Source organism: Odocoileus virginianus, chromosome 27 (assembly GCF_023699985.2).
Source record: "Odocoileus virginianus isolate 20LAN1187 ecotype Illinois chromosome 27, Ovbor_1.2, whole genome shotgun sequence".
Lineage (NCBI taxonomy): Eukaryota > Metazoa > Chordata > Mammalia > Artiodactyla > Cervidae > Odocoileus > Odocoileus virginianus.
In genome coordinates this window covers 9,140,846-9,167,410 of record NC_069700.1, presented here as the reverse complement: position 1 = coordinate 9,167,410, position 26,565 = coordinate 9,140,846, and the positions used below count along the sequence as shown (strand labels likewise).

The following is a 26,565-nucleotide window of genomic DNA, read 5'->3' as shown; positions in this document are numbered from 1 at the left end:
TCACTGTGGAAGCCTCTGCGCGAGCCTGAAGCCACAGAAGTCAGTTAAAATGGCCACAGAAGGTTCTGCTAAGTCCGCACAGGCCTCTCTATGACAGGTCCTGGCTCACTCTTCCGGTTCCTCCTCCTGGGCTGTGGTCCCTCAAAAGGCTCTGGTAGGGGCCGGGGAGGCGGCCTCCCTGATCAGTCATGGCTTCTAGGCTTCTGCTCATGACATTGCCGCCATGGTTGCAGGTGACCTTGGATCCTAGTGACCAAGCCAGCAGACGCAGAACTGGCCTCTGCCTATTCCCAGGGTGCCAAGATCTGATATGGTTACAAAGTTGTGACATCTCTGTCACACTACTCTCACTCAGATTCCTTCATGAGTGGCTCGCTCCTCAGTCCCTGCTGCAAATGTAGAAAGAAACTTGAGGTAGGTATCAGTGTGCGGGATAGGAATACAGTATAGTAAGTACTTCAGAAATAACAACGACACAAGGAGCAGTAACCCTCCCCTTCCCCCATCACAAAGGGACTGAATAGTTTCCAAAATCAATGGACCTAGTTTATTCATGAGAACTACACTCCCCCTCCCCCAACACGCCAGAATTGCTTTTGTTTCTTTAGTTTAGGGAAGAATTTTAAATAAAGGAAAACTTTATTGTAATAGTCTACACTTGCCCCTGGAACTTTCCATTTCTTATTTTAGAAAATTTGCCATTTCCAAAAGCAAGTGCAACGGAGACTAACATTAATTTCATAATCACTTTCCATTTAAGGGAATTTTGAGCTCTCTACCAGCAACAAGTTATTATGTATAATAAGAAGACACACTGTTTATAATGTATTTTCCACTGAAAAGCTCAAAACAGTGTACAGACATGATCTCATTTGGTTTTGTAACAGTCTACAAGATAAGACTGAAACAGACTCTATTTCTTTTTGAGATATTTAGGTAACAGATAATGAAGTAATCAAATTGACACCCCCACACCGAATCACTCTATTGCCTACATAATGGAAACAAGAATCTTCATTTTGACTCCAAACTTCTTAGTTTACATTGGCTAACCAAATTTGCAAGTGGCTGAACATCAAACTACCACGGCAGCCAACTTAAATTACAATAATTCAGTGTAAATAAAGGGGCCATGAGTAATACGTGTGGAGCAGCAAACATTTGTACTCGGTTTGAAAACATCACCATATTATGTTGAGTACAGGATATATAGATAAGCGACATTGACATTATAAATTAATTCTTTATCATGTAACAGGGAGGTCTATGAGCCACTGCCACGAGGGTTGGAGCTCTCTCCCTTTTGTATCTAATAATTGCTTTGTGTTTCGCTAAGTACTTTCTGAGCACCTACTACAGACTATGGGGCTTCCCTGGTCGCTCAGCAGTAAAGAATCTGCCTGCAATGCAGAAGATGCAGGAGACTCAGGTTCAATCCTTGGGTTGGGAAGATCCCCTGGAGAAGGAAATGACAATCCACTACAGTATACTTGCCTGAAAAATCCCATAGACAGAGGAGCCTCATGGGCTACAGTCTGTGGGGTCGCAAAAAGTTGGCTGCGACTGAGCACTCACCATCAGAGGTCTGCTACAGACTACAGACCTATCTGGGGCTGTACCTGAATACAGTGCTGATACTAAGCATCACGGTTGTACAACAGAAGCGAGGACTCCCTCTAGGTTTACAGATTAACTAGATGATACCCCAGAGTCACGGGAGTGTTCAAAGGGCTTCTCCACGTGCATATGCGGCCCCTGTCTGTGTATAGATTAAGCTCTGAATGTAGCTGACCTGCAGTGATCGTTGAACCCTCTGATGGTAGAGTCCCGTGGGTATGGGCGCCGATTCTGCTAGGCTGCCTGGCTTCAGAGTCCAGCTCCACCGCCTCCCAGATATAGGGCTTTGAGCGAGTTACTTCATTTCAGGTTTCTCGTCTGCAAAATGGGGAGAGTAATGCCTACCTGAGAGGATGAATGTGAGTTATTGAGTACAAAGCAGTTAGAATGACGCCCTGTGCAGAGTAAGTGCTCTGTACGTGTTAGCCATACTCTTGTGATTGGTATTATTACTACTACTATTTATCGTTTGGGACAAAGGGCAGTTTCAATAGCAAGTTAAGTTATTCTCTCAGATGATGCAATGCAAGGACAGTCTGGAGTGAACAAGTTGAGAGAGACTGGGCAAGATTGAAAAGCAGACAGTAAAGGTATGTGGCAAACAGAGCAATGAAAATAGCAGAGGAGTGTTCTGAGTTCCCCAAGGCAAAGAAAATGAAGGACGAATATTTTAAAACTGAAAATTTCAACTAAAGCTGACTGGGGTTTCTACATGAGAGGGTCCTGGTTTAAAAAAATAAAAGGTACACATATAGATGAAAAGTGAAAGTGAAGTCGCTCAGTCGTGTCCGACTCTTTGCGACCCCATGGACTGTAGCCTACCAGGCTCCTCTGTCCACGGAATTTTCCAGGCAAGTTCCAGGAGTGGGTTGCCATTTCCTTCTCCAGGGGATCTTCCCGACCCAGGGATCGAACCTGGGTCTCCCGCGTTGCAGGCTGATGCTTTACCATCTGAGCCACCAGAGAAGCTTTAGAGGTGGCTCAGTGGTAAAGAACCCGCCTGCCAATGCAGGAGACGCAGAAGACCTGGGTTCAATCCCCGGATCGGGAAGATCCCCTGAAGGAGACATGGCATCCCACTCCAGTATTCTTACTGGAATAATCTCATGGACAGAGGAGCCTGACGGGCTACAGTCCATGGGGTCACAGAGTCAGACGCGACTGAAGCATACACACACACACAGTATAGATAGTTGTGTTTTGCAGTAAGAAGGCCTTCAAATAGCTGAATTACCTTAGATGAGTCATTAAAATGCTATGTTTATTTTTCCTCATGGGCACAATGGAAGGTTTCTATATACTTGAAGCATTACAGCTGATAAGAGAAGCTTGGAGATATTTCACACAAAAAACACTTAATACAATTTGAGGCATGTATGAATACATAAATTCGTCTATACTTAGATTTGAGGAGAAACAACCTTCTGGAGGATTCTATGTCTACTTTATATTTCATTTTAGCATACCCATGTGAAACAACTACATGTTGTTAAGATGGTGGCCATACAAAGATGACACTGACAAAATCCATACCTTAAGGAATTCACAGTCAAGAGGGATAGAGAAAGGGTGTCTGTCAAACAAATAGCTCACTTCTATTTGATTCTCCTTGAGGCAAGGTGTGGAGGGCTGGTTGGAATAGAAGGAACAGGATATAGATAAGCCCTATCACGTTAGCACTTGATTGTGCACCTTAGGTAAATAAATACTCTGATTTGACTCAGTCTATCAACTCAGCTCACAACAAACTGTGGAAAATTCTTAAAGAGATGGGAATACCAGACCACCTTACCTGCTTCCTGAGAAATCTGTATGCATGTCAAGAAGCAACAGTTAGAACTGGACATGCAACAATAGACTGGTTCCAAATTGGGAAAGGAGTACATCAAGGCTGTGTATTGTCACCCTGCTTATTTAACTTATATGCAGAGTAAGTACATCATGCGAAATGCTGGGCTAGATGAAGCACAAGCTGGAATCAAGATTGCTGGGAGAAATATCAATAACCTCAAATATGTAGATGACATTACCCTAATGGCAGAAAGTGAAGAAGAATTAAAGAGCCTCTTGATAAAAGTGAAAGGAGAGTGTGAAAAAGCTGGTTTAAAACTCAACATTCAGAAAACTAAGATCATGGCATCCGGTCCCATTGCTTCATGGCAAATAGATGGGGAAACAATGGAAACAGTGACAGGTTTTATTTTTTTGGGCTCCAAAATCACTGCAGATGGTGACTGCAGCCATGAAATTAAAAGACGCTTGCTCCTTGGAAGTAAAGCTATGACCAACCTAGACAGCATATTAAAAAGCAGAGACATTACTTTACCAACAAAGTTCCATCTAGTCAAAGCTATGGTTTTTCTAGTAGTTATGTATGGATGTAAGAGTTGGACTATAAAGAAAGCCAAGCACCAAAGAATTGATGCTTTTGAACTGTGGTGTTGGAGGAGACTCTTGAGAATCCCTTGGACTGCAAGGAGATCCAACCAATCAATCCTGAAGGAATTCAGTCCACAATATTCATTGGAAGGACTGATGCTGAAATTCCAATACTTTGGCCACCTGATGTGAAGAACTGACTCCTTGGAAAAGACCCTGATGCTGGGAAAGGTTGAAGGCAGGAGGAGAAGGGGATGACAGAGGATGAGATTGTTGGATGGCATCACCGAGTCAATGGACTTGAGTTTGAGCAAGCTCCGGGAGTTGGCGATGGACAGGGAAGCCTGGCACACTGCAGTCCATAGGGTTGCAAAGAGTCGGACACGACTGAAGGGCTAAACTGAACTGAACTGATCAACTTGGCAATCACTGGGCTTATCACTGACTAGGACACTGGCAGTTCAGAAAAGGTAGCTCTGTTGGCCTTGATCAGGTAGCTAGCAATGGGCAAACCATTGTGACTCCTTTCTGTTCTACCCAGAGCCCTTTGGCATCCTCCCCTCCTTCCCCCCACTGTCATATCAATGCTTCCAGGATATAATCCTTCCCAGCTATGCCAGGTCATCTGGATAGCCTAGATTCAATACACTTGCGCTAAGAAAACCACAAAACCATCACCTGACCAGTAATTCAGAAAATGTTTTGGGGTGGGAGTAAGGAAAAGATGGGACTTCCCAGGTAGCTCAATGATAAAGAATCTGTCTGTCAAGGCAGGAGCCTCAAGAGATGCGGGTTTGATCCCTAGGTCGAGAAAACCCCCTGGAGTAGGGAATGGCAACCCACTCCAGTATTCTTGCCAGGATAATCCCATGGACAGAGGAGCCTAGAGGGTTACAGTCCATGGGGTGGTGAAGAGTTGGATATGCATGAGAATGCATGCAAGGAAAGACAAAGACTGGGGATTGACTATTGTGTCCCAATGAATGCTCATTTGTACTCAATGGTTTTCATAAACACATGTGAACAAATAGGTAAAACCCAGCCACCTATTTTGGTAATACAAAATTCTTGGTAAAAAAGTAGATAGGATGTTTTGAGTATGCAAATATCAAGGTGATGCTTTATAATTTTTGTCTTTGATACTCAGAAATAATCCTTGAAGTAAATATAACATTCACATTTTTAAATAGGAGGAGATGAAATCAATGAATTAGTAGGCAGTTTTTCCTACCAAAAAATAGCCTAGTCAGTCTAAACAGAAGAAGAGAATTCCTATTTTCTGGAGCAGGCACACTCTCAATACCAGGATGATGTAATGTCCTTAACCCTCCTCTAGCTCTAGTTTTTAAGTTACATCCATCTGATTCTCTGTTTTATTGCATGCACACATATGTGTGTGTGATCAGTCGTGTCCGACTCTTTGTGACCCCACGGACTGCAGCCCGCCAGGCTCCTCTGTCCATGGAATTCTCCAGGCAAGAATACTGGAGTGGGTTGCCATTCCCTGCTCCAGGGAATCTTCCTGACCCAGGGATCGAAGCTGCATCTCCTTCACTGGCAGGTGGCTTTTTTATGCCTTGTGTCACTTGGGAAGTAAGTATCAAGCAATTAAGAAAGTCAACCATCCTAACACAGCCTACGGCTGCTGCTCAGTCGTGTCTGACTCCTTATGACCCTATGGACTGTAGCCCACCAGGCTCCTCTGTCCATGGGATTCTCCAGGCAAGAATACTGGAGTGGGTTGCCATTTCCTCTTCTAACATAGTCTGAAGTGTAAGTAAAGAGATTTAATAAAAAAAGAAATTTATTTTTTTAGAATAGATATTTATTTATAATAAAACTTATATAAAGTCAGGCCATGAAGGAGATACAGAAGAAAGGGAGCCTACATCTATGCAAAATTCGCATTTGTGTCTACATAGCACTAAAATCTCATAAGCTAAGTGAAACCGGTAATTTGATAATGATCACTATACAGTTAATTGATGTATCGGGCTGTTAAGGTAGATTATTCAGGTAAGAAATCCTTTCCAGAGTTAGAATAATTTTGACTGGCTCTCCTCATTGACTCAAGAAACCGATTAATCAACCAGACCTTTATTTCACATGGGGTTGTTGAAACATAAATGTAAACTCTCCAAAGGCATGCCTTCCAGTCTCCATCCTAGTTGGCAGAATAGGCCTGCTGTAAAGCTATTTTCCGATGCATCATCCAGTCTGGGAGGAATTGAGAAGAGGTACTTCTATCTGCACCACACCATTACTATGCTGCCTGAAACAAAGGAGCAAGAGAAGGCCAATATTGACTCAGATTTCTCTACCCCCCCTTTTTCTTAGGAGTGCAAACCAATGTATGTTAATTAAACTAGAGATTATCCCAGTATTTAAGCCATGCTTTTAGAGTACTACAAGGCACATTCACCTTTTAAAATACCCAGCAACCAATACAGTGTCAGACACACAGCTGGCACTGGGTAAATAGTAACTGAACAAACAGTTAAATGAATGAATGAATGTACAAATATTTAAACTCACAGTTTTAAACATTTCATTAGAAACACCTTGTGTGCTAAATCACTAGAGTTGTGTCCAATTCTTTGCAACCCTGGACTGTAGACCTCCAGGTTCCTCTATCCACGGGACTTTCCGGGCAAGAATACTGGAGTGGGTTGCCGTTTCCTCTTCAAACACCTTAGAATATTTTACTTTCTAGAGCTTTTGTACAAAATGAGTCCATTATGTCTGCTATCTTTTTGTTCAGATGGTAAACAATCTGCCTGCAATGCAACAGATCCAGATTCAATCCCTGGGTTGGGAAGATCTGCTGGAGAAGGGAATGGCTGCCCACTCCAATATTCTTGCCTGGAGAATTCCATGGACAGAGGAGCCTGGTGGGCTATAGTCCATGGGGTTGTGAAGTCAGACACAACTGAGCAGCCAATAATTTTTTCAAAAATGCAATACACAGAAAATAAATATAACTATTCTTTTCATTTTTTTAAAAACTTTCTACAATGAAGTGAAGTGCCTGGTCAGAGTAAATCCAGAGTAAACAGTCTGAAATAGAACCTGTATCTTAGGTTAGTATTTCACAATTCACTTCTCCATGGCTCATTAACTTGCAGTTTGCTAAACTAGCAATATAAAAGCCTAAAGAAAAGGCAGAAAGAAAATGCAGGATTTATTTGACCTAACTCTGTGTTCTCTACTGCAGGAATATCATTGATTCTTGATTAGCTGAGTTTAATTAGGCAAGAAATAAATAAATCTCAGGTAATAGTATTTTCATTGTAGTCAACTAATGAAGCTCTTCGTCAATATTTGACCAGAGCTGATAATTGTTAAATTGTCTTCTTTGCACCTCATCTCCTAACTCCTAGGGCAGAAAAAAGAGAAATGGAGAAGAAAAGCAAAAGCCCAAATAATCTACACACTAGATAATCACCCCATTAATATTTATAATATAGGGTCTCTGGGGTTGGTCATAAGAACCTCTCCATGATAGGCTGAAAAGTGGTCCATAGAAGATATCCATGTCTTAATCAATGGGACCTGTGAACATTATCCTATATGGAAAAAATATTTTGCAAATATGATTAAATTAAGCATCTCTAGATTAGGAAACTATCCTGGATTATCCAGATAAGCCCTAAATGCAGTCACACATACCCTTATAAGAGGGAGACAGAAGGAGTTTTAACACACAGAGGAGAAGGTGATGTGAAGACAAAGCAGAGAGATTTGAGGATGTTGACCCTGAGGACTGGAGTGAGGCAGCCACAAGCCAAGGAATGTCAGAGCCACTAAAACCGAAAGAGGCCAGGAAGGCGTCTTAGCACCCAGAGCCTCGGGGAGGAGTGAGCCCTGTTGAGCCTTGATTCTAGCCCAGCGATAGTCATCTCAGACTTCTGGCCTCCAAAAGCATGAGAGAATACAGTTCTATTTTTACAGGCCACCAAGTTTGTAGAAATTTGCTATAGCAGCCCTAGGAAGCTCATAAAGCCTCTATTTAGTGTTCTAGTCAGCTTCCTAACCTCTTCCCCAGATCCCAAACATTTTTAAAGGTGTGGCTAGAATCCCATCTCCTCTTGGAACCCTTTCTAGACATTCCCAGTCCTAATCAACCTCTCCTTTGTATACACATTTTATATCTCTATTTTGCATTTAACCCTACTTGCCTGATAGGGTGTGAATGTCCAACAAGTGTCTGTCCGCAGACCGTGAATTCTTGAGGACCAGGTCGGTGGACTGCAGGCTCTACCCTTGAGCCCTCTCTCCATCTCAGATCTCACCACCCTCACCCCCTACCACGGCACCCAACAAAGTGACCTTTTCCCTAGAAGGTTATCAGTAATTGTTGAACTGAATCTAATGGCAGGCTCTAGTCATTCTGAGGCAGAGAGATAACTGAGATGAAGTTATCCCAGGAGGTTTTTGGAGGAGATAGACCTTAATCTGGCCGCCCCAAGAGAGGCGAGTTTGTTTTTCTGAACACCCACCTCCTTGATAACACTTTGCACACAGGGTAGCCCCCTGGACTCCTGGAAATGGTAGAGGAGTTCCTGATACGCTTCCATACTCACAGGGAACTCTTCACCCTTGTAAACAAGTTCTTTCCATGCATGGAAAAAAAAAACCAAAACCCATCTCTTATTAACCTGAACTTCAGCAATCCAGATTTTGAAATAGTGATAATACCCAACATTTGAATAGTGCTTTTCTGTATAAAGAGCAATTTCACAAGCCTATTTCATTCCAACACAATCTCTGGAGGTATGGATCGGTCCCAAACAGATGAACACATACAGTCAGAGAGGGTTCGTAATTTGTTTCCCACCCAAATCTTTTAATTTTTTCCTCTACTAAATCACACTTGGCTGAAGGGCACCATCAAAGTAGAGTCAAAGATTATTTAGCTGCAGATCCCTCTTATGCATAGATTCCCTCTGAACCAGGGATCCCCAAGTTTCAGGATCTGATGCCTGATGATCTGAGTTGGAACTGATGTAGCAAAAGTAGAACTAAAGTACACACTAAATGTAATGTGCTTGAATCATCCTGAAACCATCCCCACCCCATCTGGAAAAATTGTCTTCCATGAAACTGGTCCCTGGTGCCACAAAGGTTGAGGACCCCTGCTCTAAACCTTGACTATAAAGTGGTAAAGTTGAAATCATGCTTTGTTAAGCAAATTAACAGTGTAAAAAAGAATTATATAGAGACTAGTTCAATTACTTAAGTAAATAAACTTGAGAAGTTTTCTCCTACACAAGCAGGATGGTTGTGAAATAAAAATAAACCAGGGGTATTGAAGAATAGTAATTAGTCAATGAATTGTGATAGTTGCACTTCATCCTTGTTTGTCTGCTAAAGCAAGTCCTCAAAGAACCTTTATCAGACACCATTTGATTAACCTAACATGAGTTTATATGTGCTTGAAAGCAAGTAAAATTGTATTTAAGTGGAGTCAATAACTCAAACTTTTTATTTAGTTTGCTTTCTTATCTAGTTAGGTTTAAAAACTGTGACAGTGGATTATATTTTTTTGGTTAGACTTTGCTCTGAAACAGCAGCATATCGGTACCTTATTTTATCAGGAAAAGTCTAAATTCTTAGGTTTCATGGAAAAATAAAGACTCTGCTCCAATAGAACTGAACTGTATAATCACTTTCCTTGTCTAAAGAAAATTCAAGGGCCAAAAACATCACATGCCATGAATTATAAGAGAATGAAATCTTGGTTTTATAAGATTTCAGGACAAAGCAAAGAAGGGCACAGAGTATTGTAAAAGCTGAAATAAAAGCTTTGCTTATGTGAAAGAGGTTTTTTTTTTTTTTTAATGAAAGAAGAGTTTTTGGTTTTTTAGAAATCTGTCTTTTCTGGAAGTTTTTGTGAAGCATAAAAATGAAACATAATTCATTGTGTGAATTCACAAAAGGTAGGTGAGCAGAAATGATAGCTTCTCTAGCCTTTGGTTCTCTGCTGTATAGCAGCCCCTCCCGGACCACAGATTGCTCTGCCAGCATTACAACAGGGCAATGATTAAAATCCAGTTTTCTTCAAAGACTTCATTTCCACGGTGAGCATTAAGCATAGCACACTTTGCATGCCGGGTTAACTTTTGTTTTCTTGGAAAGAGACATAAATGTATTCATCTTGCTTTGGGAAATGGTGAAGCCAGGTCTTAATTGTTATCATTTCTGTGGAAGGAAATACTCTTGCTTCTCCTTTTACATAGAGATGAAAGAGAAAATGGAAAAAAATCTCCTTAGCAGTTACTTGGAGTTTGCCCTTGCAGTTTGCAAAAGTTTTTCCAATCACAGTAATAGGCTTTGCATGAGCAAAGGTGCAAACTGGGGTCATTCAGAGCAAGTGACAAGCCGTTCTTGCACCAACAAAAAGATGTCAAGAGCCATCTCCCATGGATGCTTTGTTAGTCTAGACAACGCAAAAGTGTCCTGGATACTGAGGGGTGTGTGTGTGTGTGTGTTAGTCACTCAGTCATGTGTGACTCTTTGCGACCACATGGACTGTAGCCCACCAGGCTCCTCTGTCTGTGGAATTCTCCAGAGCATACGGACATAGAGATAGATGAATTCTGAGCTCATATTTTAGCAGAATAGACCAAAGAGTAAATAGGTAATTGCCATCCACTGAGGTAAATATAAGCATGTCAGCTCTGGTTGAACTATTGTGACTGGGCATGTATGCATGCTAAGTCACTGCAGTTGTGTCTGACTCTTTTCAATCCTGTGGACTGTAGCCTTCCAGGCTCCTCTGTCCATGGGATTCTCCAGGCAAGAATCCTGGAGTGGGTGACCTTGCCCTCCTCTAGGGGGAATCTTCCCGATCTAGAGATTGAACCCACGTCTCTAATGTCTCCTGCAGTTGGCAGGCAGGTTCTTTACCACTAGCACCACCTGGGAAGCTTGAGCAGATGGGCCTTAATTGAGGGTGGGTGTCTGGGGCTTCAGAGATATCAGATGAGGAATAATTGATTTAGTACTGCCTAGGGAAGGTTTGCTCACTGTAACACCAATCAATCCCCATTTCCCTCCAAGTGATTGCAATGAGGGGACGAGGCAGAGGCCAGTGGAAAATCTGTTGGACTCTAATATATGTAGTCAGTCCCCCAGCCCTGTGCTGTCCCATTGCGCTCTCCTGAGTCATATTTCAGTCCTAAATTCTGCAATAGGATCCAAGTACCTATCACTTCTCATGGTCTCATATGCATGTGTGCATGTGTGCTCGGTCGCTCAGTTCTGTCCGACTCTTTGAACCCATAGACTGTTAACCACCCGGCTCTTTCATCCATGGGATTTCCCAGGCAAGAGTGCTGGAGTGGGTTGCCATTTCCTCTTCCAGGGGATCTTCCAGACCCAGGGATTGAAACTTGGCAGGCAGATTCTTTACCACTGAGCCACATCATTTCCCACTGAAGTTCTTTAATTCCTTCTCAGGAAACATCTTAAGCGGGAAATATATATATATATATATATATATATATATATACACACACACACATGTATATGTTATATATGTGTATATATATATATGTGTGTGTGTGTATATATATGTATATAACACATATATATGTTATATATATAGCCATGTGCAGACAGAAGAAACAAGCTTTGAACTCCTAAAAAGTTTCATAAACATAAAGAATGTTTCTTTTCACTAGCACTTATTAATAGTGTTATCTTATTAAAAATTCTTGATCATGCCACACATGAGAGATATTAGAAATCAAACTACTGGAAAAACGTAGACTTAGGCACCTGGATACATGTACAGTGATTACAAGGAGAACATTAGTCACATTGAATGTTTTTTAAAAAATACTTAATATGTTGTAATAAGGAGAGGCTTATGACCAAATTATTTGGAAAATGATTTCTAGCTCTCTGTTCCTCTTTAGGAATCCAGAGGACTTCAATAATTAATTCCTTGGTTGCTCTCAATGCGTGAGTCCTTAGGTGACAAGAGCTTTATTATCTGATTGCTTATCACCCTACTCCCCTTAACCTCTCACAGCTTTGGGGCAAGAAGTAAGTAGAACAAAGCTTCTTGCAATAAATACTTTTGGTACTGAAAAGAGAAGACTTGTTCCAGAAACGCTATTTTTACTGACTTGAATTCTGACTTCTGAGAGATTTCATAATGATGTGAATTTTATCTGCTTCAAAATATTTTCATGTTACAACTTTCCAAATACTCAGGAATCATGGAAGATGTAGAAAAAATTTTAAAAGCCCAGTTTTCCGAGTCATAACGGATTGCTTAGCCTAAAACATTTGCCTTGTGTAGACACAGCTGAAATTATCTACCATCATTCTTTGCCTCAAGTAAACCATAATATATATAAGAATGTGAATTGTAAAAATATCTTTGATTCACAGCTGAATTCACATCATTGTTGATTAGAGCCTGACAATCTGAGATAACTGTCAAAGGAACAAGAATCTGTAACATTACTTTTAATGTGACTACATAGCTTTATCCCCTCTATCTTTATTAATATATCCACATTTTATGTCATATTTTTCACACAGAGCATCAGGAACACTTACTGTCAGAACGGAGGTTTTAACAGAGGTTCTGTTTTAAGAGTTGAGCTTTTGTCATTAGGTCAAGATTAACTTATGAATCTTTTGACAACATGGTTAAATTCTTTTCTTCTTTTAGTTCACTGTATACACAACTAGAAGATTCTGGTGAGTAATGCTTTTTGTGCTCCTCATATACTTACGGGTTGTTTAAGGTGAAAAGGAAGCAAGACAGAATGTTTTTTCCCGTCTGGCCGTTGAGTTCATTTTCTTCTCCAGCTACAGACTTCAGAAGCCCTTTGAGCTACACATGGAGTTTCTGTGTGGTTTAAAGGTACCAGATGTTCAGTCACTTAGGAAACACAGGGCCCGGTGACAGGGAGGCTGGTGTGACAGCTCTGGATGTGCTGGTGTCGAGTGTCAGCTGCCTGGTTCCTGTGCGTCCTGGGCTAAGTTACACACGTTCTCTGTATCTTTGTACCAACTTCTTTGCTTTTAAGTTTAAAAGGGATCTTAATACTGGAACAAAGCAGACAACAAAGTGGCTGTGAACTTAAATAGCTTATACTCCCTCCTAGAGATAAGGACCCTCTCTCTCAGCTGAAGGGGAGGCGAGCATTGGAGGAGAAATCAAGACAGCTTAGACGGGTCTCCATGTCCTACCAAGAGAAAGTCTGAGAGCACAGGAAAAGAGCTCCTATTTGAAGTTTGGGGGATGTGAGAGCAGAAAAACCCCCTCCCGAGTCCCCCAGAAGCCCCAGAGACCTTTGGCTGAAGGGCAGTGAGGGACAGGATGAGCAATTACTGACCATCCCAAGGTGCCAGCGTCTTCCAGATGAGCGGTGGGGCTGCAGCTCATCCCAAAGGTCCCAGGGTCCCCAAGTGGGAGGAAAACATTATTTGGTGCCAGAGTGAGAGCAAACAGCAATGAGGGGCTGCTTTAGAATGGGAACAAGGATGAGGTGGGGCAGGTGGCCGCTGTCTGAGCAGACCCTCAGCACCGGCGCCTGGGGAACAGTCAGCATCAGTAGGTTGCTAGAGTTCTCTGGAGAAACAAACCAGGATGTGTATTTATATGTAGAAAGAGATTTATTATAAGATGTTGGCTCATGTGATTATGGAGGCTGAGGGCCCCATGGTCTACCATCTGCAAGCTGGAGACCCAAGGAGGTTGGTGGTGTAGTTCAAAAGCCAGAGAACCGGAGAGCCAATGGCATAGGCTCCAGCCAGAGATGGAAGCCCTGAGAACCAGGAGTGGGTGGGCAGGAGACAGTTGATGCCCCAGCTGCATAGTCAGGCAGAGGGCGAGCCCATCCTCCCGTCCTCCCAGTTTTTGTTCTATACAAGCCCCCAAAGGTTTGGAAGAGGCCCACACACACTGAGGGGAGTGGGTCATTGTGCTTTATTCATTCTAGCAATTCAAATGCTAATCTCTTCTGAAACATCCCCACGGGCACATTCAGAACCGTTTAACCAGATATCTGGGCATCCTGTGATCCAGCTAATTTAACACAAAATTTACCATCACCCTAGGTTATTATTGGGCTTTCCTGGTGGCTCAGCTGGGAAAGAACCCGCCCGCAATGCGGGAGACCTGGATTCAATCCCAGCATTGGGAATATCCCCTGGAGAAGGGAACAGGCTACACATGCCAGTATTCTGGCCTGGAGAATTCCATGGATATCACAAAAAGTCGGACACGGCTGAACGATTTTCATTTCACATAGGTCATTATTCGGGGCTTGCCAGGTGGCACTTGGAAAAGGGCATGGCAACCCATTCCAATATTCTTGCCTGGAGAATCCCCATAGACAGAGGAGCCTGGCTGGCTACAGTCTGTGGGGTTGCAAAAAGTCAAACACGACTGAGCGACTAAACACAGAAGTAAGCAGGGCACAGCAGGTGTCACTAGTGATAAAGAACCCGCCCGCCAATGCGGGAGATACAGGAGACACAGGTTCGAACCCTGGGAACACTCCCTGGAGAAGGAAACGGCAACCCACTCTTGCCTGGAGAACCCCATGGACAGAGGAGCCTGGTGGGCTACAGTCCACAGGGTCTCAAAGAATCAGACACAACTGAAGATGACCTAGCATGTGCACTCTCAATCTTGGGGTCTTCTAAACTTCTCAATGCCTGGACCACATCCCAGTACAATTAATCACAATCTTGAACACATAATGATATCCAGGCATGACTAGGTTTTAAAGTTTCCTGTGTAATTTCCACATGGACTCAAGGTTGAGAAGCATTGATTCAGTTTGTTCTGTACACTCTTGCTACTTACTCTAAGTGGGGTCCACAGACCAGCCGCATCAACATCACCTGGGTGTGTGTTAGAAATGTGGAGTCTCAGGCCCCAGACCTTCTGTACTGGAATCTACAACTAAAAAAACAATCTCAGGGATCACATATACACATTAAATTTAGAGAAGGCTGCTGAGAACCAGATGAGATGAGGCTGATCTGCAGTAGAGAATCCCCACAGGACTTCGATTAGTGACTTCTAGCCGTGTGGATGACAGACTTGGGCTTTGCCATATTTCAAAAGCATATTGGTAGATGGTAATGAGCAACCAGAGTTGAGAACTGCTGACTTCGATCAAGAAGCTGACAGCTCCCACCCTACACACAGATTCCTCCAGGAGAGCAAGGGCAGGGGAACAGTGAGAAGAGGATTTCAACAAGTCACTTCAACAGAGTGAGTTCACGGAGAAGCCACTGGATTAAATGTCTGCATCACACAGAATAGGGCTTAGAGATGGAACACAGCATCGAGTTTTACAAAGATAAAGATACATTTTTGGAAGCCTCAGTCTGTGACTGTAAAATTACCCCGCATATAAAATGCTATTACAGTGCTTACATTCAATGGTAATTATTTTAAAGAAGCTAATATATGACCACTATACCTCCTTTGGATCTCTGAATATGAAGATTGGTATCTTGCAACAATTGTAGAAACTCTCCTTGACTAACCCCTCTGCCTCATTCTCTTTTATAAATAAACTGCCAGTCAATGTATATCTGATCTCATTATGTTCTTTATCTTATTAATCTTTCATATGATCCCTCTTTTTGTCTCTCAATGCTGCATTTTGAGCAATTTCTTAAAATCCATTTTCTTCTTCACTTTTTCTTGAATTGGGTCTCTTCTGCCATCAGTAAGTCCTTTAAGCTTTCCTTTTTAACTATTATATTTTTACTAATAAAGTGAATAGTTTTTCTTTCCCTAACTCTATTATTTTTCTCATCTCTTATTTATACTTTTGCTGTTTCTTTTATAGTTTCAAACAATTAAATCATGTTGAATTTTTAGCCTCTGTCCAATATCTAAAATTTTTGCAGCTTTAATTTTGCTGTGTGGTATTTCTGATGATTCGTGCATGTGGTGACTTACAATCTGCCTGTGCGTGTGTGTGTGTGTGTGTGTGTGTGTGTGTGTGTGTATTTGTGCACATGTATGTGACTGACCGTAGGCTCATACTTCATTTGTATAAATTCTTTGAGGGTTGATATATAATTCCTTTTGGCTTATCCTACGAGGATTTGTATTGGCTTTATCTAGGCTACTGCAGGCATTAATGACCCATGACGCTTTAAATTAACTTACTTAACTGAGGTTTGTAGGACAAGGTGTGTGCATGCTCAGTTGCTTCAGTCGTGTCCGACTCTGCGACCCTATGAACTGTAGTCCACCAGCCTCTTCAGTCCATGGGATTCTCCAGGCAAGGATACTAGAGTGGGTTACCATGCCCTCCTCCAGGGGATCTTCCCAACCCAAGGACTGAACCCATGTCTCCTGCATCTCCTGCATTGCAGGCGGATTCTTCACCATTGAGCTACCCGGGAAGCCCACAGGACAACATAAGTAGGGAGAATTTGGACAGGAAGTCTTCAGAAGAGACAGTTGTTGGCTGTGAACATCTGGAATTGAATTGTTCTCCTTTCCACCTAGAGCCATGCTGGAAGCTGCCTTTTCCCTTGCTGTCTCCATTTGTGAGGCGGGTGTATTTCTGGTAGACCTTTACAATGAGCATTATCCTTTAGTGTCCCAGCTTTCTGCAGGGTCTCTTAGTTTAGATGTCCACCTTGGGTGGGCTCTTCTCTTTGTCTTTCTGTCCCAGCACCCCCCACAGCTGTCAAAGCAGAAACTTCAAGGGGCCAGAGTCAATCCCTGCCCCCAGGGTGAAAGCTGGTTTCCGAGACTCCTTCCCTTCTCCATGTTCCTGCTCTCACTGATGTCTGCTCTCTGTGGAAGCCTTTCTTTATCGCCAGTTCAGTGATGCATTGTCAATGATTTTTAAAAACCTTATCCAGCATGTTCAGTCATTTCAGAGGGAAGGTTGCCTGGAGTAACTTAGCTGCAATATTGCCAGAAACAGAAGAAACTCTTAGTAATTTCTATCCTAGCAGATTTTTTGCAGGTTTTCAAGGCTCAAAAAGGGAAGCTGCAAAATGAATGCATCTTTCAGAACGGGGGACTCTGTTCAGAGAACTGACATTTAAACTTACATTCCTTGTCACCATTATTGAAAGTGTTGGAGAGACTGAAATAGACAAAATTTTGTGACATTCTTGGCTTTTTGAGGAGTGTGGGTCATTTAAATTTCTACAAAACTGCAAATATCTCCATGAGCCAGAGGGCCAGATGAAAGTAGAAACAGTTATCCTATCTCAATGCTGATTTAGATGCTGACAGAAAGCTGAGTGCATATCACAGGGATGAGAAATCACCTAACTTTGCTGAGGCCTATAATGAAAATTTGAAAAGCCATCTAATAGAGGACAGTCATCTCATGCACCCAAAATAATTGCTTCAGTAGGGATCATCTTGTGAGACTACTGTCATGCAAATGAGTCTCTTTTTCTTTTGGCCATGCCTCACGGAATATTGGACCTTGGCTCCTCGACGAGGGACTGAACCTGCACCCCTTTCATTGGAAGTGTGGAGTCTACTGGATGGACAGTAGACAATCCAGGGAAGTCCACACAATTGTATTCTCTCAGTCTCTTCATTTCTTGGGCCTAAAGATGACAGGTTATAGACTTTCCAGCTCAATTACTCAAATAGCCACAGGGAGGTCTGTGGCAATGCGTGAAACAGTCATCTAGCTGGATCAAGAGATGATAACGATAGGTTCCTCAAACCAGGTAAAACACTCTCTAGACCTGCGTTAGGTAAGAAGCTACAGGTCTGCATAAAATAAGTCATCCTGCTTGAAAGCATTCACTTTTTGATTCACACAACTGTGGAGATTTTCAGGGACTGAAGTTTTTAACAAGAGTTGTTACCCAGGTTTAACATTTTTTCCCCCATTTTAAAAGTTGTTCATTATATTTAGGAAATAAGGGTAAGGGATACATTTGCTTTAAACCTGATTTGACAAACACCACTTGGACTAGCCTCTTCAAAGCAAGCAGAAGGCAAAGAAGCAGGAAGCAACTGGTTAGAAATAACAAACCCATTCCTGGGGTGTTGTCCTGACAAGTCTGGACCATGGCCCAGGTACACACTAACCCTGCCCTGGCTCTCTTCCACTCACTTGCTCTTGGCATCCTTGATGGTGAGCTCGATGCTGGTGCATCCTCCGTGCAGTGCCTCTAGCGGTGGCTCTACCCCACTTGGCATATGATGGGGTTCCCTTCCCAAGCGTTCCATTACTGCACTGTCCTCAGGGGAGACAGTTGCTGTGGGCGCTGCCAATAAAACAAGCAAAAAAATTTATCTAGATTAGCTGTGAAATTATATCACTTCCTTTGATGTTCTGAATTCCTGAACATTCTTATCTGATTTTATGATAAGATTTGATACCACAAATACTTTCTTTGAAGACTTTTCAGCCAGTAGAAACAAAGGACAAGCTAAGTTTTGACTTAAGGAACAGCAAAAACAATTTTCAGTGTAATTTTCCTCTTTGTGAAAGGAATGAATCTTACTGAAGCCCACTCTGCTTCTTGGCTCACATTTGCTCTTTTAAAAAAAAATTGCAGTAAAATATGCACAACATAACATGTCTGATTTTAACCATTTTTAAGAGCACAATTCGCTGCAAGAAGTACGTTAACATGGTTGCGCAATCATTGTATAGACACAGCTTCAGAGCCCTTCCACCCTCCCAAACTGAAGCTCTGTTCCCATTAAACCATAGCCTCCCATTACCGCTTCCCAGCCTTTGGCAACCATCACTGTGCTTTCTGTCTCTGTGAGCTTGACTATTCCAGGTACCTCATGTAAATGGAATCATATAATGTTTGTCATTTACTACTTGGCTTCTTTCCCTGAAGAATGTTTTCAGTGTTCATCCATATTGCAACATGTGTCTGAATTTTACTTCTTTTTAAGACTGAATAATATTCCATTGTATATATGTACTGCATTTGTTTATCCATTCATCTGCTGATGCATGTTGGGTTGTTTCTACATTTGGGCTAATGAGACTAACACTGTTAAAAACACTGATCCAAATATCTGAGTCCCTCCTTTCAGTTCTTTTGGGTAAATGCCCAGAGGTGGCATTGGGTCATAAAGTAGTTTCATTTTCTGAGAAAACTGTATTGTTTTCCACAACACCTGCATCATTTTATATTCCCACCAGCAATGCATAAGGGTTCCAGTTTCTCCACATCCTCACCATACTTAGGATTCTCTCTTTTTTATACAATAGTCACTGTAATGAGTGTAAAGTGATATTTCATTATGGCTTAGATTTGCATTTTCCTGATGATTAGTGATATCGTGGCCCTGTATGTTTTTGTTAATGATGTGTCTCTCTGTATCTGTTTGTCTTTTTTTTTTTTTAGAGCTCCTTCTACAATGATTTTGTTATAAGTATGTTCTTTTGGAATAAACAAATACCGTGTTCAAGACTATCGGCAAACTTGTTCTAAAGTATCAAGAGAGTATAAAACAGACAACTAACGAGAACCTACTGCATGGCACAGGGAGCCCCACTCAGTGATCTGTGATGGCCTAAATGGGACGGAAATCCACGAAAGAGGGGACATAGGCATATGTACAGCTGATTCATTTTGTTGTACAGTAGAAACTAACAGAACACTGTAAAGCAATTATACTCCAATAAAATTAATTTTTTAAAAAAAATTTGAAAAAAATAAACTATAACAGAGGAAAAGATGGACCAGAGAACCACTTAGAGGTAGAGATAAATAGCAAAGACTCCTGCATGTCACGCTGAGTGCCTTTCACCTAAAAAAGGGGAAGCGTTAACAGAAGGTTAACAGTGAATATGATATTTCTCATTAGCCTATTAATTAAGTTTTGATTATTGCTAATTTGCACTCGTTCTGTAAACTGAACTGCTCCTGTCCTCAGTACTAAGAAGGAGAAGACACTCAGTCCCAGCATGGTCCCAGCATGAACAAGAAAGATCTTGACTCCTAACTTTCTATTCTAGGACAAGACCGTTCACCACTCTCAGTGTAGTCCACTCACCAGGGGGTGTTTTTGACTTGGTGGGCAGGTAAAGCTCAATGCTCTCCTGTTTCTTTCCAGGAGGATTTCATGAGCCTCAGTTATTTTTTGACAGTTTTGAGGAGGCAACTCAGCTATAGGCACATCATTCCATCCCTGTATTTATTTATTTAAATTTAATTTTCATTTTATATTGGGGTATAGTTGGTTTATAGGGGCTTACCAGGTGGCTCAGTGGTAAAGAATCTGCCTGCCAAGCAGGAGATGCAGATTCCATTCCTGGGTTGGGAAGATCCCCTGGAGGAGGGCATGGCAACCCTCTCCAGTATTCTTGTCTGGAGAATCCCACGGACAGAGGAGCCTGGCAGTTTATAGTTCATGGGGTCTAAAAGAGTTGGACATAACTTAGCGACTAAGGGATGACGATGAGCTGGCTTACGATGTGTTAATTTCAGGCTACAGCAAAGTGATTCAGTTATAAATAATCATATATCCACTCTTTTTCAGATTCTTTTCCTATGTAGGTTACAACAGAATATTGAATAGAGTTCCCTATGCTATACAGTAATTCCCAAGGAAAACACGTACCAGCCATTTCCTGCCCTTTGCTCCTTCTCTTTAAATATGATCATTAGGGTGGGCCTCCACCTGGTTCAACCAGCAGGAAAGACGGTGAGGAGGACTGACCAGCTTCTGACAGGTAGACAATTAACTCCCAAGCTCAGCTCCAAGATACACCTGTGTATCACTGTTAAGCGAAGAAGCTCAAATGTGTGTCTGGGCAACATCGAACACAGCAGACCGAACCACACGGCAGATTTATGACAAGGACAAATGCCTGCATTTAGGCTGTGCTCGGGAAAAATGATGAGTTGCAGTATGACGGTGGAGCTGGAGAAATCACTTATTAGTGAAGAGGGCAGAGTTGGTTAAAAATAGTTTCAGATGTCCAGGGAGCCAGAATTCGGGTGGGAGCTTGACAGTTGCCACATGTCAGCTCTTTAGAAGTTGCTTTCAAAGCTGTGTTGCAGAACAGAGACTTCTTTCCTATGGCAAGTTAGCTCAAGGAGAAATTTCTAGACAGAACTGTGATTTGTATTAACCCGAAGACAACCCTTACTAACAATTAGATTCTCTTTTGTGGGAGCCTCAGCCAGAACTAGAATCTGCCTGACACAATGTACAGTTCATTCTTTTAAAATAAAGTATGATCTGAATTACTCAACATTGTGTTTTGAAATAAGTGAAGTTTCTAAACGGATTAAAAACCTAAATGTAAGACTGGATACTGGATATATAAAACTCTTAGAGGAAAACATAGGCAGAACACTCTTTGAAATAAACTGCAGTAATATCTTTTTGGATCTACCTCCTAAAGTAATGAAAATAAAAATAAACAAATGGGGCCTAATTAAACTTCAAGCTTTTGCACAAAAAAGGAAGCCATAAACAGAATGAAAAGAACTCACAGAAAGGGAGAAAATATTCACAAACAATGCAACTGACAAGGGATTAATTTTCAAAATATACAAACAACTCATGCAGTTCAATATCAAAGAAAACAAACAACTCTATCAAAAAACTGGGCAGATGATCTAAATAGATGTTTCTCCAAAGAAGGCAAACAGATAACCAAAAAGTTCATGGAAAATGCTCAACACTGTTAACTATTATAGAACTGCAAATCAAAACTACAACGAGGTATCACCTCACACAAGTAAGAATGACTATCATCAAAAAGTCTATAAATAATAAATACTGGAGAGTATTATTAACTCCAGTTAATAATAATAATAATATTAATTATTATTAAAAGGGAACCTTCCCACACTGTTGGTGGGCATGTAAATTGGTGCAGCTACTATGGAGAACAGTATGGAGGTTTCTTTAAAATCTAAAAATAGAGCTACCATGTGATCCAGCAATCCCACTCCTGGGTATATATCTGGAAAAAAACATAATTCAAAAAGATACATGCACCTCAGTGTTCACTGTAGCACTATTTACAAGACATGAAAGCAACCTAAATGTCTACCAACAAAGGAATGGATAAAGATGTGGTACATACATACAATGGAATATTAGTCAGCCATAAAAGACACAAAATAATGTTGTTTTGCAACAACATGTGTGGACCTGCGGATTATCATACTACCTGAAGTCAGAGAAAAACAAATATCATATGGTATCACTTATATGTGGAATCTAAAAAAAAAATGAAACAAATGAACTTATTTACAAAACAGAAACAGACTCACAGACTTAGAAAACAAATTTAAGGTTGCCAAAGTGAAAAGGTTAGGGGGAGGGATAAATTAGGAGGTTGGGATTAACATATACATACCACTATAAATAAAACATAATTAACAAGGATCTGCTATATAGCACAGGGAACTCGAATATTCTGTAAAAATCCATATGGGAAAAGAATAGATACATGTAAATGTATAACTGAATCACTTTGCTGCACATCTGAAACTAACACAACATTGTAAATCAGCTATGAATCTTTGTGTTAGTTGCTCAGTCCTGTCAGACTCTTTAGATCCCACAGACTGTAGCCCGCCAGGCTCCTCTGTCCATGGAATTTTCAGGCAAGAATGCTGGAGTGGGTTGCCATTGCCTTGTCCAGGAGATCTTTCCAACCCAGGGATCAAACCTGGGTCTCCTGCATTGCAGGCAGATTCTTTACACTCTGAGCCACCAGGGAAGACCTATACTCTAATATAAAATAAAATTAAAAAAAAATAGGTGAAGTTTAAGCCAGTAATATACACTAACACAATTTTTAATTTTTACTGTAATTAGTACATTGAAGGCAAATAGTGCTGCTAAAGAGTGTTTTGCTGTCTTGATAAATTAAATAGCCCATCTAAATCCTTATTCATATTTAATTTGGCTAAGCAATCTGTTTCCTCACAGACGGTACCAAGGTAAAGTTCAGCTCAGTTCTTGTGTGCATTAGCAGGATTTAAATTACTGAGATTTTACTGTGGAGACTGAATCAGCATGCTGGGTTGAAATTTCTGTTGTGAACATCTAATTATCCCAGTTACAAGGATATTGCCTTTAGAATGTTAAATAACATTCACTTCAAGGTTTCTTTTACTTTTGTTCAGCAAAAGATTCAAAATTGACTCCATTATATTGGGGATTTGAAGTTATATTTTAAACAATTCATGATTGACAATTTGCCCACGGGCATCTCTTTTATCTTAAAGATAGAGGTTTCCCTGAGGCCACACAAAAGCGTCAAGGGGTGTAAACAGTATTTCATCACTGTATGTGTCTCTTTCTTTTTTTCTCTCCCCTTCATTTCTCCCTCCCTCCTCTCCTCTTTTCTTTCTTTCTTGCCACTTGGCCTTCTTGAATAGGAATTATAGCTTGTTTTGGATACATTCTATAAATGTCACTTTATAGAACATCCAGCCTAGATACCAGAATTGGGGTGGTAATTGCCAGTTTGGGTTTTTTGGTTCAGATCTTAATTATACCTTGATCAGAGCAAATTCCCACTCTAAATAAAGTCACAGAAATTCCTGAATTGTTTACAATGCAAAACCCACCATATACCACACAGGATAGACACAGAGCGGCCCTGATCCTTATGAACCACCCTCCACCAACAACAAGGTAAAAGCCTTTCCCAGGTCTGGCTGAGAAGAACACCTCAGTCCAGGTTCTGATCTTAGTCCTCTCTCCTCGGCTGCTCTTCCACAATCCATCCTGGCTCAATTAATTGTATACTTTGATTCACAAGAAACTGTTCTCTTGGTTATCTGAATAATATCTGTAAGAATTTTTCTGTCTCTGTCTTTATGCCTCAAAGTGAAACTTCAAGAAAATGAGAGATTTCACTAACTGGGTGCTATCAGATAAATTCATGCAAATACTTGAGTTGCAACCCACAACCATGTAAAAATGTTTTAGCAATCGCAGATTACACAGTATTTCCTCACTGCTGTGGAGGAGTACTGCTGGTAGACGGTTCTGGACGTCTCTTGTCTTTTGCTGGGATGGACCTAACTTTAGCAGAGGCTCTGCCTTTAAGGCCAATACTTTGGCCACCTGGTGGGAAGAGCCAATTCATTGAAAAAGACCCCGATGCTGGGAAAGACTGAAAGCAGGAAGAGAAGGGGACGAAAGAGAATGAGATGGTTGGATGGCATCACTGATTCAATGGACATGAGTGTGAGCAAGCTTCACGACATGGTGAAGGACAGGGAAGCCTGGCGGGCTACAGTCCATGGGGTCACAACGAGTTGGACATGACTAAGCAACTGAACAACTGCCTTTAAGCATGTCCCCTCCCCCCATTTTTTGGGAAACACCTCCTAGAATATTTTCCCCTAGATATCTATCTTGGAGAGGGCATTGGCAACCCACTCCAGTACTCTTGCCTGGAGAATCCCATGGACAGAGAAGCCTGGTGGGCTGCAGTCCATGGGGTCGCGAAGAGTCGGACATGACTGAGCAGCTTCACTTTCACTTTTCACTTTCATGCATTGGAGAAGGAAATGGCAACCCGCCCCAATATTCTTGCCTGGAGAATCCCGGGGACAGAGGAGCCTGGGGGGCTGCTGTCTATGGGATTGCACAGAGTCTGACATGACTGATGCAACTTGGCAACAGCAGCAGCAGATAGCCATTTAGTGCACTCTTTTAGCTCCTTCAAGTCTGTTCAAATCTTGTCTTTTCACTGGAACTCCCCACTAGATGCTACAACCCTCCCTATCTCCCCTGCCCTGTTTATCCTGCTGTGTTTTTTCTTTTATCCATAGCTCTTCTCTCCTTCTAACCTACTATGTGTACACATGGGCCCACTCAGTTGTGTCTGACTCGAGGCCCCATGGACTGTAGCCCCCTAGATGCCTCTGTCCATGGGATTTTTCTGAGCAAGAATACTGGAGTTGGTAGCTATTCCCTTCTCCAGGGGATCGTCCCCACCCAGGGATCAAACCTAGGTCTCCGGTGTCTCCTGCATTGGCAGGCGGGTTCTTTACCACTGAACCACTGGAAGCCTCTAACTTACTATAGCATCAGTTATATTCATTGTGCTCATTGTCAAACTCCTCTCTTACCCTGAAAAACAAGTTCTAGGAAGATGAGACTCTTTTTCTATTTTATTCTCAGGCATAGCTCAAGTGCCCAGGATAGTCTGGGACATAGTAGGTAGTCAATAAATATTTTGTTGAATGAATTTAACAAATGAAACCTAGCAAATCATAATTGCTAATATTTGTGTATATTTCCTGGTATTTTGTGTTGCACTAAGTCTTTTTTAATGCATTACTTTATTGGATTCTTCCAACTACTCTGAGATGTTGGTATCACTTTTTGCTGTTGTTTAGTCACTCAGTCGTGTCCAACTCTTTTGCGACCCCATGGACTGTGGCCTGCCAGGCTCCTCTGTCCATGGAACTTTCCAGTCAAGAATACTGGAGCAGTTTGCCATTTCCTCCTCCAGAGGATCTTCCTGACTGAGGGATGGAACCTGCATCTCCTGCACTGGCAGGTGGATATATATATATATATATATATATATTATTTTTTTTTTTTTTTTTTTTACTGCTGAGTCACCTGAGAAGCCCTTGGTATCACTTTACCTGAGGTAAAACTGAAGTTTAGAGATAGAATCATGTATGAAAAATGACTCAGCTAGTCAACAATAGACCAGGGATTGGGGCCAGACATGCCTACACTGCATCTGGGTCCTTTATTACTCTTTTATAACAACCTATAGCAGGACCAGCTGTGTAGTTGGTGGGGCTCAATGCAAAAGGAAAATTCAGGGCCCCTTGTTCAAAAGCTGTTAGGATTTCAAGACTGCAGCAGTGGAGCATTGAGCCAAATGTGGGGCCCGGTGTGGCTGCAGACGCTCTATGTTCCTGAAGCTAGCAGCAGTCTAACACGTGTACACACCCTAGCAGCAAGGGGCAGGCACTGCCTTTTTAACCCTTCTGGGCCCATTTCAGGGTGGGTGACATTCATTCTGTTACTGACCCTTTCCAGTCGGGTCCCAGCTAGGGTCCTCCTGCCCACTGTCATTTGCGACAATAGAATGAGACGGGGTTTGGTTCAGAAGCAAAGGTCTTTGATCTTTATCCTTTCATCAGAGATCGGAGCCGGGCGAGCTCAGAGCAAATGCTCTTCACATAGGCGGTGGGCGGGGCTGTTTTATCGGGATCTCATTAGTGGGGAGGGGCTGCAGCACTGCCCCTGCTCGAGGTCCAGGTCAGGGTGCGGGGCGTCTCTGCAAACGGCCTGCGGCCACCGTCTCGGACTGAGGCGTCGTGTGCGGCGTCTCTGCACACGGCCTGCGGCCACCGTCTCGGACTGAGGCGTCGTGTGCGGCGTCTCTGCACACGGCCTGCGGCCACCGTCTCGGACTGAGGCGTCGTGTGCGGCGTCTCTGCACACGGCCTGCGGCCACCGTCTCGGACTGAGGCGTCGTGTGCGGCGTCTCTGCACACGGCCTGCGGCCACCGTCTCGGACTGAGGCGTCGTGTGCGGCGTCTCTGCACACGGCCTGCGGCCACCGTCTCGGACTGAGGCGTCGTGTGCGGCGTCTCTGCACACGGCCT

General features: G+C 42.2%; 1 long non-coding RNA gene across 1 annotated transcript; it reads right to left on the bottom strand.

Annotated features, from left to right (window-relative positions):
- Window positions 1–5,948: 5,948 nt before the first annotated feature.
- Window positions 5,949–26,257, bottom strand: LOC110126383 (uncharacterized). The gene is made up of 3 exons (XR_002310400.2): window positions 25,985–26,257; window positions 18,093–18,246; window positions 5,949–6,268 (listed from the first exon to the last, which is right to left on the bottom strand). It is a non-coding gene; the product is annotated as an uncharacterized lncRNA (long non-coding RNA).
- Window positions 26,258–26,565: the final 308 nt, after the last annotated feature.